Source organism: Falco punctatus (assembly GCF_963210335.1).
Source record: "Falco punctatus genome assembly, chromosome: 3".
NCBI lineage: Eukaryota > Metazoa > Chordata > Aves > Falconiformes > Falconidae > Falco > Falco punctatus.
Genome location: NC_137582.1, coordinates 74,343,083 through 74,363,880, shown reverse-complemented (window position 1 = coordinate 74,363,880; position 20,798 = coordinate 74,343,083).

Sequence of the window (20,798 nt, the reverse complement as noted above, 5' to 3'; positions counted from 1 at the left end):
AATGTTTAGAAAACTAGGCATACTGTTAGAAGCTGATTATACTCAGACCACTTTTGTTAAACACTCCTTGTGTTATGTCTCTAACAGGATAAATCTATTCCTCACTTTACAGTAATGATACCACTCCAAACTTCGTAGTGCATAGAAGAACCAAGTCCCATGTTAATACAGCAATTCTAGAAAGGTTTGTGTTAAAAGTGAGAGATCTGGCTTTCCCACTGTTATCTGAATAACCCTGTGAGTTGAAGCCTGCAATGGGCAATGCATAAGGATGAATGGCAGGTTAATGCCATTCAACTCCCACATGTTGAATGTGGAGGCTCACCTGCAAAGAACTGACTCCTCTAAGTCTCCTCAGGCATCCTGCCTGGAAGGCCTTGCAGCGCTGTATCCTGGGCAGGTGCCTAAACCGTAAGAACAGTGAAGTTTAAAATACTAAAATACTATAAAAAAATATGTGAGCTATAAAACATTTTCAGTTACATTTGGTTATAAGTTTCTTCATGTACTAACATTTTTTTTCATCTCCAAACTTTAATTATATATGAGCACTATTAATTTAAAAATTATAAATGGGGAAAAAAATTGAGCTAGTTCTAAGAAAGCAGAAGGAAAATAAACTGGGAAATTTGCTATTTAACTGACCAATATTTGTATTTGAATTGCTGCCACACAGAAAGATGATGAAAATATTTTTTTTTTTCCCCTTCTATGTGCAGGTGAATATTGTAACAGTTGGTTTAGGCTTTAGTTTAACACCACATGGAGTCTGTATCTTTCAGCTGGATACATTTATTTCAAGGTACTTAGAAGCTGACTTTTATGAGATTATTTAGGCAGTGATTATTTTTGTTGAGAAATGCGTCCTTTATCCCTCTCATTCATCCACTGCTAAGATATTTCTGTTTGTCAGAATGCCTCCATTTCTGATAAATGACTGAAGACTGACTGCTACACTTTATTAAAAAGTAATAACAATTTTTGTACGCACCCTTCACATTGTAAGGGGGGGACCATGAATCAAAGGACACTGCCTGTCTGGGCCTGATAAATGCATCGTTTACCAGCTGAGGAGTTATTTAGGACTGGCTATTAATTTAAATCACATTTATCTTCCCTGAATGGGGGGAGGTTGCTGTGATAGGACTGCGAATGACCAATAGTGCAGCTAAGTGCACATTATTTATTACTACCGCCTGCAAAGCACTGCACAATATGTTAAAAAAAAACCAGTGCCAATTACCATGGTTAATCTAGTCAGGGCAGTAACAAATTTCTTCTTAACACAAGCCAATTTCTACACTTGTACTTTTTAGTCTCTAGAAAGTCAGTGTTTTCTCAAAATTCCTGATCATTAAAACCAGGTTATTTATCCTCTCCTAAAACACGATAGGCAATACCATCACCCTTAAGTCTTTTCTTCATTATGAAAAAAAAGAAAAAAATCACGTTCTTTAGACACTCAAGAACAGAAATTTCTGGAGTGCATTAAAGTCATGCAAACTATGTTTTTTAGGAGATTTTTTAGTTTTGTTCCAAGGCATCTGAGCAAAGAGGAGCTTTGCTGAGGCTTAGGGAACAGTTATGCCAAGCTGCTCTGGGCCACAGCCATCTACCTTTTCAGGAAATTTCACACATAGAATTAAGGTAATTCTGTTTACAAGCATCATACATAGGGCTTTGTAAAACTCAGTGTATGAAGTCAGCCTACTGCATGTGCTTATGAGATGTAGTCATCTATCCTATGTTTTTATGAGCTAAGGTAGTGGTTGCCAAGGCAAGCACCTCTGAAATTTATAAGTGCAACTAAAATAAGTGGGTTTTGAAAAAAGAGCTACTGGTTGCACAAAGTGCATCTGTGGTGGTGGATGGTCACTCCCTGAGAACTTAGTGAGGATAAGTTCCTGAGGTGGACAATATGGCCTCCATTGTGGCTCACACCCCAAGTAACTGACAGAGCACAGGGGCACACTAAGGCAGACATGGACACATGGGGAAAAGAAGGAACTGCAGACACTGAAACCACAATTCTCATCCTTCTCGCCGGCAGGAGACTATCGAAGACAAAGACAAGAATAAAGCATTTCTTTCTTTATCTGCAATCATTTGCATTCACACTCACTGTTCTTGTTCTACGCCTATGACAATACTAGAGTCCATTCTGGCATTCAGCGGGAATGTTGCTTTTTCTTAGTGCTGGCTGGATGTTCATCTCCAATAAACAAAACCTAACTTTTTCCACTGGTTGTGAAAATCTTAGTAATGAACAAGTTTCTATGGAATTGCACTCAACAAGCAGCAGTGATTAGTAGTTGCTACATCTACGGAGTTTTAGCCGTACCTCACACTGTGACAAGTTTATCACTACTGTTGTCTTGCATGTCAACGATCCTATAACTGGAAGAATAGCTATCTAAGTAATGATTACTTACAATGTCTAATACTTGTTGCACCAACTCCCAGTAGCAGTTAAGCATTCATCACTAAAATAAAAAGATCAAATACTGAACATCATGTTTAGAGAAGTGTTGGGTTTTCCATCCCATTAGCCTGAGAAATAATCAGGATATTCTTGTGCAATTAATCCTAAAATAAAAAAAAAAACAGAAATGTGAATAAAAATATACAGACACATTATAAAAGAAGGATTCATTCTGGCAGTGTGTTGTAAATGCAGATCCCTGGATGTCTGAAGCATTTGAATTAGACATAAGACCTTTACAATTTTTTTTTTTTAAACAGTGACAGCAATTAAGTAACTGAATAACTAACCAGAGGTCATAGAGATTTTTCTATAAAGAATATTTTAAGCCAAAATGGCGTTTCTTTTTTTCCCTTCAGGTATATCTGATGCTTTTATTCAGCTACATAATGGGAACTAATCCAGGACATTTTGTTACAAAGAAGATTTTCATAATTATCTCCTCACTTCTAAAAGTCTATACAACTCTGGGAATCTGCGTTTCTTACTGGTATAAACCTCCTGTTTATAGCTCTGAGGATTTGTGGCATACTTTTGGAATCTAGGGCTGGAAGGGGATGAGGGGACTAAGTCCAATTCCATGCTCTTGCAAGTAACCATATCATGCAATCTTTTTACACTTAGCAAACCCCACCTTAAAAGCAATTAGTTTTTGTTCCTCATCTTCTACACCCTTACCGTGCTTGGGAAGCTCTTCCAGGGAATGATTGCAGTGCTAGATAAGATCCTTTTTTCTAATTTCCAGCATAAATGTACTTACCTATTTCTTTTCATGCCAAAAGTGGCATTCAATTTAAATAATTCTCCTCTCTCCCTTGTGTTTATCTCCATATGTATTTATAGACCACAATCAAATCTCCTTTAGGCTCTGGTTTGTTAGGTTAAACATGCCAAATAACTTTGGTGTCTTTTTGAAATTCATGTACCAAATGATCTTAATAGTGCTTCTCTGTGTTGTTTCCAGTAACAGTTCATCTTTCTTCTATTATTACATGGTCCTCAAGATTAGATTTTATTAGGGTGCTGCATGGTGCTACTAATGCTTTCCTATCCTTTCTGGAAATATCTCCACACTGTACCTCAAAAACACATTTGCCTTTTTTCACTGCTACAGCATATTGGCTGCTCACGGTCGTACTGTGATCAACTAGAGAGTTTAGGTCACTCTCCTCTTGGTGACTTCTGACAGATGAGCTCTCAGCTTATAGCAGAGTATTTGTGTTATTAGTCCCTGAGTGACTGACCTTGTACTTTGTGCTATTGAATTTCATCTTACTTCTATTCCTGTCGATCTCAAGGCTATCTGATTCTTTCATTACGATATCCCGATCCTCCTCTGTACTGATGATGCATCCTGGCTTTGATGTTATCAATACTTCTGTGCACTAGTAAGATCCCTAATAAAAATACAGCCACTGCCTTACTGAAATGTCTCCAAACTGAGCCAGGAGAAACTACCGCCATACTCCAGAATGATAGCACACTTTTTATATGCTCTAGTCAACACTCTTTTCAGTCAGGCTTTAACCCACATTACATATCTCCTCTGACAATCTTCAGCCTCTCCAGTTTTACCAGTTTTGCTGGTCTTCTTATTTGCACCATGGTTTTGATGTTTGATATCTGACTATCTTCCATTTGTATGATGCTAGAGATGTAAGGGTGGTTTCTTGTGTTCTGTTGTAGCTGTTCCTTGACACCTGATTTCCAGATCACTGTTTTACAATAGTATGTCAGATAGCTCTTTCTAAGAATATGGGTCTGTGCTAGCAGAAGCGAACAGGAATGGCATAGACTTCCTGGTAGGACTGCAGCTTTGTATGGTCTGAGACACAGCCCTGAAAGAAAACACAGGCACTGTGGTGAGGTTGAACAAAAGTCCATGACTCAAATATGTGCATTGCTTCCAAATTTTAAGCTATCGGGCATACCAATATGCCAACCTCCTGTCAAAACCATAGAATAGAATGAATATTTTTAGCTCAAAAGCTGCTATCATTTCATATAGTTTTTCATAACTCAGAGTTGTACAGACTGAATATTCAGGGCAGGAGGATTTGCCCTGAAAAGTTTGTGTGTCAGTCATTTGTAGTGCAAAGAATGGGTATATCCATGTTCGGTCACATTTTACTTACTACAGATTCTCCAACCTAATACTTAAGCTGTTATGCTAAAAAATATTTTTGATCATGTTTTTGCTATGTTGTGACTGTAAGTGTTTTGTTTTCTACACAAACTGTAGAAAAATCCTTGACCCGGTTAATCCTCAGGCTCTGGTCTTTCTCTGAGTAAAAGATACAGAGACACCTCCGGAGCTAAACATAGAAGATCACACTACTTGTTCTATTGCTTCAATTCTTTCCTTTTTATCAAGAAACGTTTGTAGGAGCTCAGTCTGTGTAACTTCCTCTGCTTGCACTGCAGGTATTCAAAAGACAGTCAGTCCTAATTATCCCATCCCCCTTCACACATCCCCACACCCAATTAATAATGTTCAGTGATGTATGAAGCTGAGTTTACATTAATGTAATTTTTTAATACATTAAAGTGGTGCACATCTCAGGCATTTTATAAATAAATGTCACTAATTTATAAATACTTGTGCTACCCTTGGGAGCACAGACTGTGAAGGGGAAAGGGCAACAGGGGTGCAATCCTCTCTCTTCCCACTCCCATTTGTAGCTCCTGGGGATGCTCAAAGAGATTAAAACTTGCTCTTGCCAAATCCCAGGACATGCAGCTATTACTTACCGTGTACAGTGCAATACAGTTTAGACTCAGAAAAGAGCAGCCCTGGAACTTACTCTTTGTTGCCACCGTTACAAAAATTGAGGTTTTCTCTAAATAAGGAAAGCAAAAAGGTTCAGGCACATCAGAATCAAAGTTTCTCTGTCAAACCATATTCCTGATGCCTTTGGAAAGCTTGGAGCTTTGTAGTACAGACAACAAATATGTGTTTCTGCATGTGGGGAGCTGCAGGACGGAAAGGTTTTAAATTCAGAGTCACAGTTACCAGATCAATGAAATAAAGATTATCTACCACTTTAATCATAGTTAATTTGAGTTAATGCATGAATTTAATTCCACATTGCAACTTGAGGTGAGAAGGTAAAATGGCACAGAAATGCCTAAAAAGAGAAAATATCACCAGATGAAATTTCAAAAGTAGTCACTGATGTTGTCTGGCTTGGTCTTGAGCCTTACTTGTGTAGGTATGGGGAAATCAATACGATGCAGAACTATGCAAATGTTCTTTGGAACTTCATCTGTTTTGTGGTCATTGCTACTAAATTTCTAAGAACTGTGACTCATTTTTATTTCATTTATTATTGTAAGACTGTACATTTCTGAAGCAGTAAATTATCACACATTTGTACCGTGTCTAGCATGTGTGTAACAATACCCATAAATACTTCTCCAAACAAGGACTGATATATTAACTGAAATATTTTTAAATGCAATACACTAAAATAGAAAGAGAAATAAAGTTATGATTCTGTTCCTGATCATTTGCATAAATAATGAATATTCCTCTATGGTAAAGGCAAGAGATAATTTTAACCTTTTTACAAAATAAGCCAAAAGATTAAATTCATTTCTTTTGCTGTCTATAGCTGACCTCTCCAATCTTCGCTTTTAGCAAGTAAAAGAGAGCCTTTTCTTTTAAATTCAAGCTCAAGGTGAAGATACTATACAGGTAATTGTATAAAAATGTGAGGAGTTTGGTTTCAGTCACTGTCTATAGCTCTTTTCTCTTGCTGTGTTTCCTGTGAGTTGGTCTAAGAATATGCAGCTGCATTGTTCTTTTGGGCTATGTTTGCAGACTATTTCTAGCCCACATCAATGCAATCCAAATAATCCTCACAAGTTGCTTCATTATTTATTAGAAAAAGCAATCTGGCATGTGGTGTGTTATCGACAGCTGAAATCCAATACTCAAAGGTCACCAAAACAAATACCAGAAAGAAAAGGTGTTAAGGCAAATAAAAATACACCTTTTTAATTTTGACTGAATTGATTAAATAACAATTGAGTGGTGTCACAGGTCATAAGGCTTTGAGACATAAGGTCAGCTTAATAGAAAAGAGCCTGGGGCCATGTCACAGGGTACGCTCTGAGGCCTAGCACTGAGGCCACATCATTGTACTCGCTCCTGCCCTTACCCCATGTAGTCTGAAATGAAGAAATGCCTAAACAGAATAGAGAACAGTCTAAATAGACTAGTGCTTATCGCTGAGGGCTACCCCCTGAGTCAATGCTGTTTAGAACTGATTGCTTTATTTGAAGTGAGAGTACTGGACATCTCTCAGTAAACATTCTATAAAATTTAGTAGGCCAAGGGAAGAAAAAAAAAAACACCAACAAAACCCAAACCAACAAAAAACCTTTCTACACCAGCAGTACTCTATAATATATGCACATCTCATTACAGTCCCACAGTTCAGCCCAGATATTTCAGGACTGATACAAAATGAGTGAACTAGAAAGTGAATCAAATACATCAAAATCAAAAGAACTTTCTATGGGATTTTGGGAAGGAAGAATTGTACAGTGGCTTATGCACACTAATACATTCACACTAACATTAGTGCTACAACATTTTTGTAGTAGTGCTGGTTTTCTGTATGCTAAACTATTTTGTTCAAAAAAATAGCTAGCCCAGGGAATCTACTGCCACAGAAAAGCGTACCTTCAGATGTTGTGACTGATCTTTTTAAAATGGCTTGATAATTTTACAATTAACAATACAAATGAAAAAATGTGGTCCATATCTAGTTCAGCCAGCTACTTAAATCTGTGCCCCATCAAAGCACATGAGAAACTAACTACATTGACTTCAGCAGGATAACGGGAACACATGTGCAACTAATGTATTCAGAAGTCTGCTCCTAGATAGCCAGCATATAGGAAATTCAGTCCAGGAAGGTAAAAAGACATCTAGATTATTTAACACTTCTGTGACTATCTGCTGTCTGCAGTGGAGACTAAGGCATATCTCCTGTTCTGTGGATGCCTCTTCCTCTAGCACACTTCTCTCCAACTTTCTCTGTTATTCCCACCTTGGACTGGTAAGGTAAACAGTTGCCACTGAAGTGTACAACAAAATTTCTGTATTGAAGAGAGCTGATCTGGAAATAGATTGTCTTTTCTTGCACAGACATGTATAGTCTGCTTTGGTTCACTGATACTCTGGCATCCATTTAAAAATCAGCTCCTGAAGTTCCCTGTTAGTTCCCAGACTTCCCATGGCAATGGTGTTGCTAAATTTTGCTCTAGTTTTGGGCCTGATCATGCTCCCACTTAATGAATGGCTAAACTACTGCTGATTCTCAGAACAGTGATTCTGATTTTCATTTATTATTTAAATTATAATTTTGCAGACTAATACACTGACACTACATAAATCAAGTACTGGAGAAGTTCTAGAATCTAGCTATCTATGGTTTTTCAAAATCAGTCATTTTTATGAAATATAAGATGATGCACAAGATATATTTTAATCTAGTTATACAACTATTACTAAATTATAGTTTTCAAATGCAGAAAGTATTTAAGGAAGTAAGGTGTGGGATCAGATGACAACAATGTCTCATATGACTTCACGGTGGAAAGAATGCTTTTTACCACTGAGAATCTGACACTCCTTTTAATGTATATTCTACTTAATGACAAGTTATTACAGCAATTTTAATTGTTTGGAGTTGGGAAAAAATAACTTTTATTTTAAGATTGCTAGTCTATCTATTTTCTATACTTCTTGTCCTGGAAGGGTTTGTTTCCTTTTTGATCAGTTTATTTTAAGATATAACCCATGACTTCAGAAGATAATGCTTTAAAATGTAGTTATATAAACAGTGAAGTTCAGGACTGACTCTGCCTACAAACATCAAAAGCAAGGATTTTAATTCACAAATGTTTTTATCAACAGTGGTAAAGCCTATAAATCACTCAATGGTACAGAAAATGTTTTGTACTCTTAAGAAAGGAGTCTGAACAGTATCAATTATAGAGACTGTAGAAATATAATCTTTTTGTGCACACAGAAACATCTGTCCATGCAGTTTTCAGTACCTGGACACAGACAGAATGAATTCTAGGACCTATACTTGCAGGGAATAAAATATTATTTATCAAAAGGAATTTGGAGAAATTGTTTCTTTCTGTAGAAATTACTTCTCAGTTCTGTATCGCTTGTCACATAGTTAATGCTATGGTTTGTGTACGCATAGAAGAAGGCTGGATTGCAGCTCTTTAAAAAATCTTTCAGACTTATAACATTATCTAATATGATGGGTGGAAAATGTCAATGGGAAAAAAAAAAAGAGTTAATTTGCAAAAATAATGCACGAGTACTTGATGGCTGGAATGTTCTTTCCTGTGCAACCTGAACAACATCATCCCAATCAGCTGCAGTGCTCTGAGGTAAGGCAAGACTTCTTTTCACCAAATGCCACAGCCAGGGAATAGGCAAGGAGGGACTGTGGAGAGGTGCTGGCTCAGGAACAGTTGGAAGGTCTCTGATCATTCACAAAATAGGGCTAATGCAAACAATACTAGTTCCCAATAAGGCTGGATTTTTCAATGACCTGGTGCTTTGAAGGTTTGTGCAATGACCTCATCATCATAACTCATAGCAGGACTTCTGTTAGCAATCTAGACAGAGAGTACAACCTAATGACTGATCTAATGCATATACTTTCAAATCTTTCTCTTTTGGGGAAGAACTGAAACACATGAACACAAAGGCTATGCACTATGTGCTCCCTGCCCCACCTTTGCTTTCCAATCTGGAAAGCACTGCTCTAGGCAAGTTATGACAGTTGCAGCTTTTCTGGATTCAGGCAGGACATTTATTCTCTGATCTGGGGAGATGTGAGTATTTCAGATCATTCATGACGATCCTGCAACATTTATTCTGTGCCAGAAGTCTTGGATTAGATTCTTGTATTAAGTATTGTATCCTGAGTTTTAAAGGATTTAAAGGATAAATCACTTAGGTTTACCATAAGGGTGGGCAACAGGTTCTTGTGCTTCTGGTATTGACCTGTTTGTTTAGGTGTCTGATATTAAGAGTTTTAAGTGGTTTTGATAGACCAAGATTATCGGCTCAAAGAAATGGTCATGACTAAGGTGAGTCCCCATTAGGTATCTTCAAAAGTATTGGCTTAAATCAGGATTCATTAACAGAACTTCAGTCTCCTTGGTTTTCTTATTTACATTTATTAACTGCACTGTTTGATCCCTCACCTTTTTCTAAGTAATGTAGTTCAAATTCCACCTTTTATCTGATTTTGCTTTAGACTAGAATGTCTGCCTAATAGTAAGCATTTATGCTGAAATACTGGCATAAATATTCTTAACATTGCCCTTTCTGGGTCATATTTCCCATTCCTGTTTTAAAATCTATATTAGTTCGTGTTCTTACTTGTATCTTATCTGGTATTCTTCAATTCTTCTTCATAGATTATATAAAATTGGGTAAATTCTCGGAGGTTTCGTTCAGTCTTTTCTTCTCAGCAAATTAATCCAGGACACAATGTCCTGTGAGTGGATAGAGGGTTAATCAGTGTTTGCCTAACCTTTTCCTGAACTTTCCTAAGTTTTCCAATTAACTGAGGTAACAGAAAAAACCCCACACATTTTGTCATGTACAGGGTTTCCTTCCTCTGTCAGAAAATTTGCTTTAAGTAGCCACGTATATGTCTAAAGACTAAGTAAAATTTGAAAGCTGAAATCATTGCTTACTGTGTATGAGAAACACCAACTGAGATGGATTTCAGTGGTAACTGTTACCTAGCTGCTCACAGTTCACCTTCCTATTAGTTTGTGAGCAGTAAAAAGAAACAATTTTCTTCTCTGTAGAGAGGAAGGTCTTGTTATGCAAAGGCATTTTATAAAAGCTCTCTTTCCATACCTTGTGCATTGATGGACGGTGCCATATGGCCTGAGAAGCTGTCCTTATAAAGGTGCAGGGCAGGTGGGCAGCCGCCTGTTGAACTGTACCAGTGAGGAGCCTACATAATGCAGATGCATAGCTGCCATATCACCTGCAAGCTAGGCAGTGCAAAAGTGGAAGCTGTGGTGGAATGGCCCATCTGAATGGGTACACTGACCTAAATATGTTGGCTAGGGAAAGGTATAGCTGCCCTGGACTGAAACGGTGGTTTAGCCCATCTCCTCAATACTTGAATAGGAGGTGAAAATTGACAGATATCTGCAAGGCAGGGACAAAGCTGATACTTAAGAACTGTCAGATTAATCTCAAAATCTGTGAGGAAAACAAGCCTGTCATACTTAAGAGCAACCCACTTCATCCAAAATCCTCTAATTCCAAACCCATGTCGTTAAGCATTCCAAGTCTGACTACTCGGGAAATGAACCAGCCCTCTGGGAATGATGGTTGAAAATAATCTTTATCACAGAGGAATATGTAAAATGTACAAAATGGGGCCTACAAATTCCAATGCCTTGAATTCCTATTACCATATAAGAAAATAATAATCCTATAAAAATTCAAACAAGCATCCAAAAATGCTAATTACATTATTTTGGTAGAGACAGAGATTTTCTTTTTTGTCTCTAGCACCATCTATTTTCTCACATAGCTGCTGTGTTGCTATGTTATTTCTTATCTGTATTCTTCAATTTAACACTTTGACTTTCTTGTATTTGAAAATAATAAGCTAAAACATAAATGAAATCAATAAACATCACATAGTTCAGGGTTTGGGTAGTTTTAGCTGCACCTGATAATACACTCAGCTAGCCGTCTCCTGCAGGAATGGTGCTGGTGTCTTCTTGCCTTCAGGTTTGTTTCCAATTATGAGGAAACTTCTGAGTTCCCCAGTCACAAATGTAACAGTGTTTCACTGTGTTGCAAACTGCCAAAGTGTGCTAAGTAACAGAGAGGCCCATCTAGGTATGTTTGTAATGTGAATAATAACAGACATTCCTATCCTCATATAGATTCACAAAATTAAAAAAAAAAAAAAAAAAAAGGTCTTCTGTCTAACAGGCCTAGTGGAAAGCTAGAACGTGTTTGAATAAAATATTCACTATGACTCCTTTATTTAACAAAAATTCCCAGACCATGACTTCCTTTCGTAGTTCAAATGTCAAGCATCCCTTCCAGTGTCGTCAGGGTGGCATGCAGGAACAGAGGGAGACCCTAAACAGAAGTCTTTAATGATGACAAGCCTGGTTAACTCAATGACCCTCAGCATCTTTTGTCTCCCTTTCTCCCCATGTTGGCTCCTGCTGATTCAGATGGGGGAAGCCAACTAGCAGAGCAGTTGCTCATGCATAGTCTAGGGAAAATGCTTTCTTCACCCTTGTGCATAGAGTGCAAAAGGCCCTTCAATTTCCTCTGTACTGTTTTTCAGTTTTTGTCTTTTTCTCTGATTGACTAGCTTTATATTGATTGAAAAGTCATTTCCTTTGCCCAGTCTTCTGAAAAACAAAATAAATGTTTTCTGTGACCCTAACTCTTAGATTTTTCTTTCCACAGAGCTAAAGAAAAAGTTTCCTGTCAATTATATTGAAGGAAAAATTATATTGTTGTTTTGTAACACTTTTTTTCTCCCTATGTGTCAAAAGGGAGCAAATGATGCATTAAAAGCCTAAAAGCTGAAATAAAGATTAGGTGTAAAGTGCTATTGATCCCTTTATGAAAAGAAGCTAAGACAGATTCCACCCTGCTGTCAGGTTACATTTTTAGTAAGTTACACAGATGCAAGATTTGAAACTTCTACAAAGGAGTCCTTAAATTGTTGAAAGTATCAAATAAGATTAGACCAGACAGTAAAAACAACCATTAAAAAAGTGTCAGTGGTGAAGCTAAGGTACTGTCAGGCTACATTGTCCCAGTGTTTGATGTAGCCCAATCTCTGAATGTTTAAGATGTCCATATGAAGATTCAGAACTTTTAAAACATTACTTTTTACATTCTTTGTATGTATAATCTACAGGTATGTACATACATATGTATGTATCTCCATGTCCATAATCAACAAGGTCTTAGGCACACAATGCAGTTTTCATTTGATGGAGCAGAAAAAACCTCGTTTTCAGCTCCCTAACTCTCAAAGAATAGTCTGAATATTTTGGAGATTATTACAAGCTATACCAGTTCTAATGAGAGAACAAGCTCTTACTTTAAGTCAGTACAGTAGATTTTCTTCCAATTACTCTACTTTCTTGTTCCTGACAAACCTTTCTGCCATTCCTTTACTGCAACCAAGAAGATGGACAGTAGCTGAAAAATCATGTGACTTCTTAGCAGAGAGTATGTGGTCAAACATCATCCTTCTCTGTACTGCTTTGATGTACCAAAGTTTATTAGAAACCAGCTACTCAAGGCATGTATGTTCCTTTCTGCACCAATTGATAGCCAAGTTTACCAACTGAATGAACAAAGTGCAGACAAGATCAACCATGAAATGTTTGATTGTTAGTCGAACAAGCTGGAAACACCAGAGACACATAAATCTAAAGAAGGATTAGGGAGCCGCTGATAAAATTATATAGATTAAACAGAATTCTACAAAGCTATGGCAATGCAATGAATTTCCTGATTCTCACTAGGGCATCTTTAGAAAATATCAAGACATGAATTTGGGGGGAACGGGGGGGGACAGGGGGGACGGGGACCACAACCTCCCCCCAACAAATAGAAGCAAATGAACAAATGAAAGCAGATGTTGAAACTTCATTGTAATCTGATACATCTGGAAATATACCAGTGATAGAGAAGGTAGACTCCACTACTCAAGAAACACCAACAGAAAGAAATTTCTGTAGGTCAATGGATTAAAACTTTTGAAATCCTGAAACACTCATGATAGGGACATTAATTCAACAGATTTTTTTGCAGTGAACTGCTTTAAGATGATACCAGAAGTAGAAAAACACAGAGATGAGGTTTAAGTTCAAAGTTATTGGAATGTAAAAGGAATTTCTAAGAGGCCTGCATACTTGTATTAGAAACCTGAGGAATAAAAAAATACGAATTTCTGTTTAAAAAACTATTCCATGAGCTTGTGAAACTAGTGAACCCTAGCTTCACACAGATTTGTGTCTTGTGTTTTCATTCCCTTTCTGTTTGGAACCATTGTCCTTATGGGCCCTCTTATAGTGCAACGCACCCAGGTCATTATGAGACACCCATATTATACCCTGAAAAAAACATATGATATTTTCAGATTGTTCTGTGTCTCCTAGATACTTTTTGGCTTCTGGCTAACCAAAAGGCAGAGTGCTATCTTTAGTTAGCTCTTGGACTAGCTCTGTCTAGTCCAGAGCTCTTCTGTATTTGTAACGTAGCTAAACAACATGTGCCTGGTCCAGACTGAGGATTCATAGACCCAGCTGCAACAAAAGCAGAGGCAAGCAGCTTGGACAAGAGATTCATAGGGTTGACTGAGGTACTAATACTCTTTCCAAGTTTAGTGTAGCCTTAAGTGGTGGATGGGCAGAACCAACACTGTGTCAATGTTCTAAAGAGGTAAAAATAGCCCAGATAATTACAGACCATAGTGTCTGACACAATGCCTTGGAAGAAATATTAGAACAGCTGATGTCCAATGTTATCCATAAAATTTTCAAGGATAGAAATTCAATTTATTCTAATGAAAATGAACCTGAAATGCCTCCATTAGGCCTTTCTGTGGTGCAAAAGGAGCAGATCTTTCAAGCAAACAACTGGAGTCAGTATCAAAAATCCCCATTCTATGGATCTTAAGCTCTTACTTTGGGCTATTTCTAGTTCAATTTAATAGAATAAATGCATTTTACCAGCTGGAAAAAACTAAGTGAGCTCCTGTAATGTGCTTCCCATTCTAATTTCAGTGAAAAGGAATCTAGGTCATGTACTTCAAGACTGCTCCATGATGCAAACTGGAACATTGTAGGTTACAATGATTAAGAGATTTACTTATTATGAATTAATAAACCATGAACAAATCAATTCAGCTAGATCATATCTGCCATGATGTATCGTTTAGTTGTTGCTTACAGCAAAGCTTTCAGCTAGTGCTCGATTGTATTCTGTAATCATTGGAAGAGAGAGAGAGCAAGGGAATAGACTGGAGCTTGGTTTTCACTTTGGGATGAGTTGGCAGCTTGCCTACTTTGCTTGTAGAACTCAGACTGTTTTGCCTGGCAGCTGATAATCCTTGCAAGCATCCAACAACAAATTCCTGCACTGTATATTCCTGTCTCAGACTTTCCTTCTTCTGAATTGATTTAGACCATGTGACACCAACCTTCAGGTACAGGCTATGAATGAGACCAGCCAGACATATATCCTGACAAAACAGCACATTTAATGGATAATCCAGAGATGAAAAAAGACAAAGATCAGTGAATTTTTTAGAAATCTTCTTATAGTTTTGAGATCTAACAATGCTCTTGAAGCCAGATGCTGCTTTCATTCATCTTCAAAAGTGTCTGCATTAATAGCTGTTGTTCCATTTAGATGTTACTTTTAAAAAATATTTACCTCATGGCACTATCTCTGACAGCAGCTCTGTGTAAGACTAGGGAGAGAAAACTGTGAATACATCCTTTTTAACACACTGAGAGGAACCCATAGATAGCCTAGTGAAGGACAGTTGTGGGTGAAGTTGCTTGATTGATTGCAAGGATGATTCTCCACTTCTCTTAGGCTAGTTATGATTAACTATGTGATAAAGTTACAGCACTGTTGATGTGCAACATACCAGCAGCTGATGTGGAAAACAACACTGATTAAACAGTAGCACAAGCTTCAGCATGCATTAGCATTCATGTTGCATACCACGGGTCACTGCAAGACTTCTGCAGAAGATTCTGTAACCACTAAAACTTGTATTATGTGTATCTTTACTCCTTAGAATTAGCAGGAACATGTCATGTCATGACACCAACACATCTCCACTGTGCTTTATAAACATACCCTTGCAAAGAATAATCTGAGCAACATGCTCAAGCAATTGGTGGTTTTACAGAGCCATTGGTCTAGGAACAAAGAGTAAGTTCCATTCATATACAGAGGAAAGCAAGCAATTAATTGAAAGGAACACAGAAATCATGAGAAACAACAGGCATATGCTGAGTGTTCAAATATGACTGTTCTTATTGTACCACTGTTATCTACATTAGAAAGAACCAGAATTACTATTTAATTGATATACAGAATCAAATGCACACCACCAAGAGTGTTAATTTACATCAAGTATACCAAGAGTTGAGTTCTTTTAGGAACTGTATTACGAAAGCCTTTGTTGCGTATCTCATCATGCCTGTGTCTTCTGTATCAGATTTTTAGGTTTCATTCTTGCCCTCTGAATTTACAGATTTGCATCTCAGCAGCTCCCTATCATTTTAGAACTTTTCTCCTTTATTATACCTGTGACTTCTTCCACAGGCTGTTACACTGAAACCCTGCCTTTTAAAATATTTACAATGGCAACATATGAAGAACATGTATAGCTTGATAGCTTTTATTTAAAATACATCCATAACGTATCTTACACTGTTCACAATGTCCTATATTAATTACAGTGCTGTATACCTCTTTGATTACTATTCTTAACACAGTCTGTGCATGATATGCCTGGGAACTGGCAACATCCACTTTGTGTGGTTTTACATACATTAATCTTGAGGCTTAATAGGGATCTTTTCCAAAATGTTCTGAAAAGAGAAAAAATCTGGCCTGTACTTCAGAAAAAAGCTAAGCAGAAGTGCAGGGGAAAAAATGCTAATTTTAATGTTAAATTAATATTCTTTCTACTACCTTACATAAATGCATCTCTAATAAAAGGCAGAACTCTTTAGCTTATCTTTACTCTGTAAATGTCATAGATCATATATTTTGTTAAATATGCTGTGTCTGGGCAGCAAGGAGAAGATTTCTTCCTAGCACTGGTTATAGTGCCCTGTGGTAGGGCAGACTCTTTGGAGGGAGAGGTAGATTGCTTTTTCCTTGGGAAAAAAATGAGTGTACCCATTGGGAAGGAGTTTCTGGGTGAAGGAAGCAAGGTGGAGAGATGTAATGTGGTGCAAGGTCTGCCAAACTGTTGGAGCTGGAAGACTTGAAAGAATAGGTCAGGAAGAAGCAGGCAGCAGAGCTAAATCTGGGAGAGCATGACGGGAGACTGTTGAGTTGTTTGAATCCAGGAAAGCACTGAAGCCACTCTGAAGAAGCAAGAGTGGAGGAAAGAGCTATCCACTATGTGAGCAGACTCCAGACAGCATGACTAGACTGATAAAACCTAGCTGGAGAGAAGCAGGATAGTTTTTTTCTGATACACTTGCTTCAAAGACAAAGTCAGGGCACTTCCACTTGCAGGCTCTGCATCGCTTCATGGCAACCACACTCACACACTGAAGAGGAATGTACAGAAGTTCGCTTTTTAGTATTTAGGATTTTCTGCTTGTCGGGCTTTTTACATTTTGTCTGTCAAAGACCATAAAAAATATCATGCGATCTAGATAGCCCATCACATCCAGCAACTGAAGTGTTTTGTCCTGTGGGTTGCAATTTGTTGAAACAAAACAGTAGCAAAAAGGTTCCTTGTCTCTAAGGTAAAATAGAAACAGCGAAAAATAGTTCCAGTGCGTTGCAAGTAATTTGTTAGAAATATTTTAACCAGATGAAGCAGTGAGGAATACTAATTGACTCAAGAACAAATAAAATCTATTTTTAGAATGTCTTCCTTTCTTCTAAACTCCTTATACCTTTTTATTCAAGCTGTTCCTAAAACCTTGCTTCTCTATTAGTACTCAAGACCGATGGCAAGACAGATCACACGGAAGGCAATGACCATGGGTTGCATACTGTATTTTAAAGTTATTCCTCCACTAATAATTAATGTGCTTAGTATTGTTTTAAGATATGTGTGAGGAAGAGCACACGTTTGATGAATTTATTCTTGGTCTGTATGTTGCACATCCTTAAAAAAAGGAAACAAGTAGGTTGGATGATATTGGTGCCGAGGATTGATCCTGCTTATGCTTGGAACAACTTCTATTCCCAGAAGAAGAAAAGGCTGAAAGAGTCATGAGAAGCTCAGAGTGTGCAGTACAAGAAAAGACTGAGGTACCTCTGAGAGGAAAAGGGAACAAACACATTCCCAAGAGTGACAGAAAAAGAGGCTTCTTAGGGACAGAAGGAATTGCGCAGTATTTGCCACGGCTCAGAAAACCACTGAGCTGAGTGAAAGCAGACCCGGAAGCAAGAACCTGCCCTGCAAGGACACAGAGGGCAGAGCCATATTTTGTTGGAAACATTTTGCTTTCTGCTGTTTTCTCAATTTTTAAGACAGACCTTCTGTCATTCTTCATATAAAAGACTGGTTTTGGACTTGATAGCCTTTTTGGTCTTTTTAGGGAAAGAGTCCTTTCATCCCACTGAAAACTCTGTGAGAGGAACTTTTTCTTACAGTGTCTTCAGATGGTCAGTGGTGTTTGTGGGTCACTGCTACTGCTCTGCAGTGAGCTGACTGGATCTAAGGGGAAAGGTATTCTGCTCTTGGCTGAAGGAAACAAAACAGAGGCAGAAAAAGGTACAAGGAAAATCAAAAGGCAAGAGGGATCAACTTTCTGAAAAATATTGATTGAATGGAGAGAAAATAAAAATTCTGAAAGCATTCTTTCCAAGACTTCATATTTGTAAGTAGAAACAGGGACTGCAGGAGAGTGTAAAGGGAAGCAGACTGTCCATGGGAGACTTCTGGTATTTTATATGAAAAAACAATCTCTTTATCAGTGTATTCTGTGGAAAACAACAAAAACCTTTTAGCCATCTTTTTAAAACTGGAAAAGAGTAAGAATACAAAGAAAGATGGAACTGAAGACATTTGCAGATTTTTCCCGTATTAAGATATTCTTCTTCAGAGAAATGTGTCAGAGGGTACACTCTCTGTAACACCCAGCATTCGTTTGTTCACACTGACCTAATTTTCAGGAGGCTTTAGGTTTTCATGTGTGTAAGCAATTTATCATAAATACATACACTGGTGTTTGTCATGCATGTACAGAACACAGTTGTCAAGGAAAAAGGTTTTTCATGGAAAAGATGTATCATTAAACCATTAAAGCTTTCTTGCACACAGTTCCCTGTAAATCAGACCCAAACTATTTAAATACTAATCTGTGCTAATGCTTTTACGTATAAAATAAGGAAGTATGTTTTTATTCCATTTTAGACAGCCAATCCTTCTTTCTTGTCCATATTTATATTTTTCTCTTACATTAAGTACATATAGTTTAACACATTTAGACAGTAATTCTTCAGCTGAGGAATCAAATACTACATCAAAGCAGACACAATATTTTCATCGTGTATTTAATGACAACATTTTGCAAGTACGTTAGAAGTAATAATTGCTCATCAAACAAAATAAAATGAAACTTGGAAAAAATGTAGAGTAGCTTTTAATAAAGTATTGGAGCTGCAAGGAAAAATATTTAAATTTGTAATCAACACATACAAACAAATCACTTGCCAAATTTCCTAATATTGTGGTGCTAAGTATGCTAATTATCCATATTAAATATTATTAAAATAACATTTTTTCCTTTGAAGTAACACATTGGTATTAATATAACTATCAGACATGAGAAATATGAAAAACATAGACAACAAAAACACATATACAATATAAAGTACTTATACTTTCAGATGTTTGGACATCGTGCAGAAGATTGTCAGGGTGTATCAAGATGCTGCTGTTTACAACATAACACTGGAAATACAGGTGACAGAGAGATCTGACTTTCTACTTCAACACATTGAATGAATTTCAAAGATATAAATTCTGGAGTCAAAACATGAAAAAATGAATCTTTTTCTATTTCTTTAGAGCTAAAATATGTGTTTCCTACATTTGCAGAGTCTACACTGATGTAAAACTGAGGAGGCACATAGAGGGATTTTTTTTTTTAAGGCAAACATACTGGAATAATATACACAGAAGTGAAAGGTGAAACTATGAAATGCACATCAAGAGTGAAAAGGATAGATTTTTACAATTAGCCATTACAAAAGTTACAGCTGAATTCTATTCCAGCTTTCAAAATTTGTAGTTAAAGTAATCAAACCACCTTAATTTTGCTAATCCACCAGAAGAATAAAAATATTACTCTACTGGATTTGCCTTAGAAAAAAATGTCTACTCACAGAAAAGTAAGCATTATGATGATTAACCATAATTCTGTGAAGTATGTCACTAAAAGTTAGCTTTAATTAATTAATTAACCTTGTTTCTCCAAATGCAAAACACAACATAAAACTTCATATATATTATATATATATTTCATGGGAAAGAAGAAATGTTGGCATTCTCCTGTCTCCTTATTTGGGACAAAGAGGAACAGGAGAGAAGCATGGCATCTGAAGAAGTTGAGAGTACATTTTCTTTTCAAAACAGTCAAAGAATGTTTACATTTTTTGCATTATTACCTGATGATTCATGTATATATTCACTCTAGGTCCTCATCAGCCCAGCTGTAGCTTTATGAAAGTTAGAAAAGGCCTTCATAATTAAAAGGCATCCACAAGTTTTAGATATTCCATATAGGTTTAGTATGATTTCACCTCTGTAGACGTATCTCTCTTCCTCCCTTATTACAGACAGAGTCTAGAAAACTTGATTAGATCAAATATTTAAACTTTATCTTGTTAAACAGGGAGGACTCAACCAGACCCCATAATCCAGGGGTCACTACAGGACAGAAAATAACTGTGAAAAAGGCATGAGATTTTAATAAATGGGAAAGAATGGTTCAAGAGGTCTGATAAACTATGTCTAGAATTGCCCATTTACAACCCATTTGGTAACCCCTCTACTGACTTTGCTTCCAAATTAGACAGTCCAAATTAGACAAACCTAGCATATTCTTTAACTGATTATACTAAACTGTCTTGGGGAAGGGTTAACAAAGAAAACTATATGAACCTGGCTTTTTCTTCTGTGAGCCTTTCACATGAGCCAGTGACTTACTACTATATCTTTTGTCATTATAATGACAATTCTGCCCTTGTTTACATCTTCACCTCTTCTTACAAGAGTTTAAAAAAATTAGACAAAATGTGATAATTCTTCCCTAAAGTTCTGGGTGAGGAGGAGGAAAATATAAAGGTTTCAGACATATGCTGTGCATAAAAGGCAGTGAATGGGAATGAAATAATAAGTTCTTAAGACCTAATACCCAAGCTTAAGTTTACAAACTGTGTTTCACTAAGAAAGTGAGAATAAGCTGAGTTTTAAAAAGCAAAAGAGAAAAAACCCTTGAGTGCTAAAGTCTGTTTAGGATCTGGTAAAAAAAATTG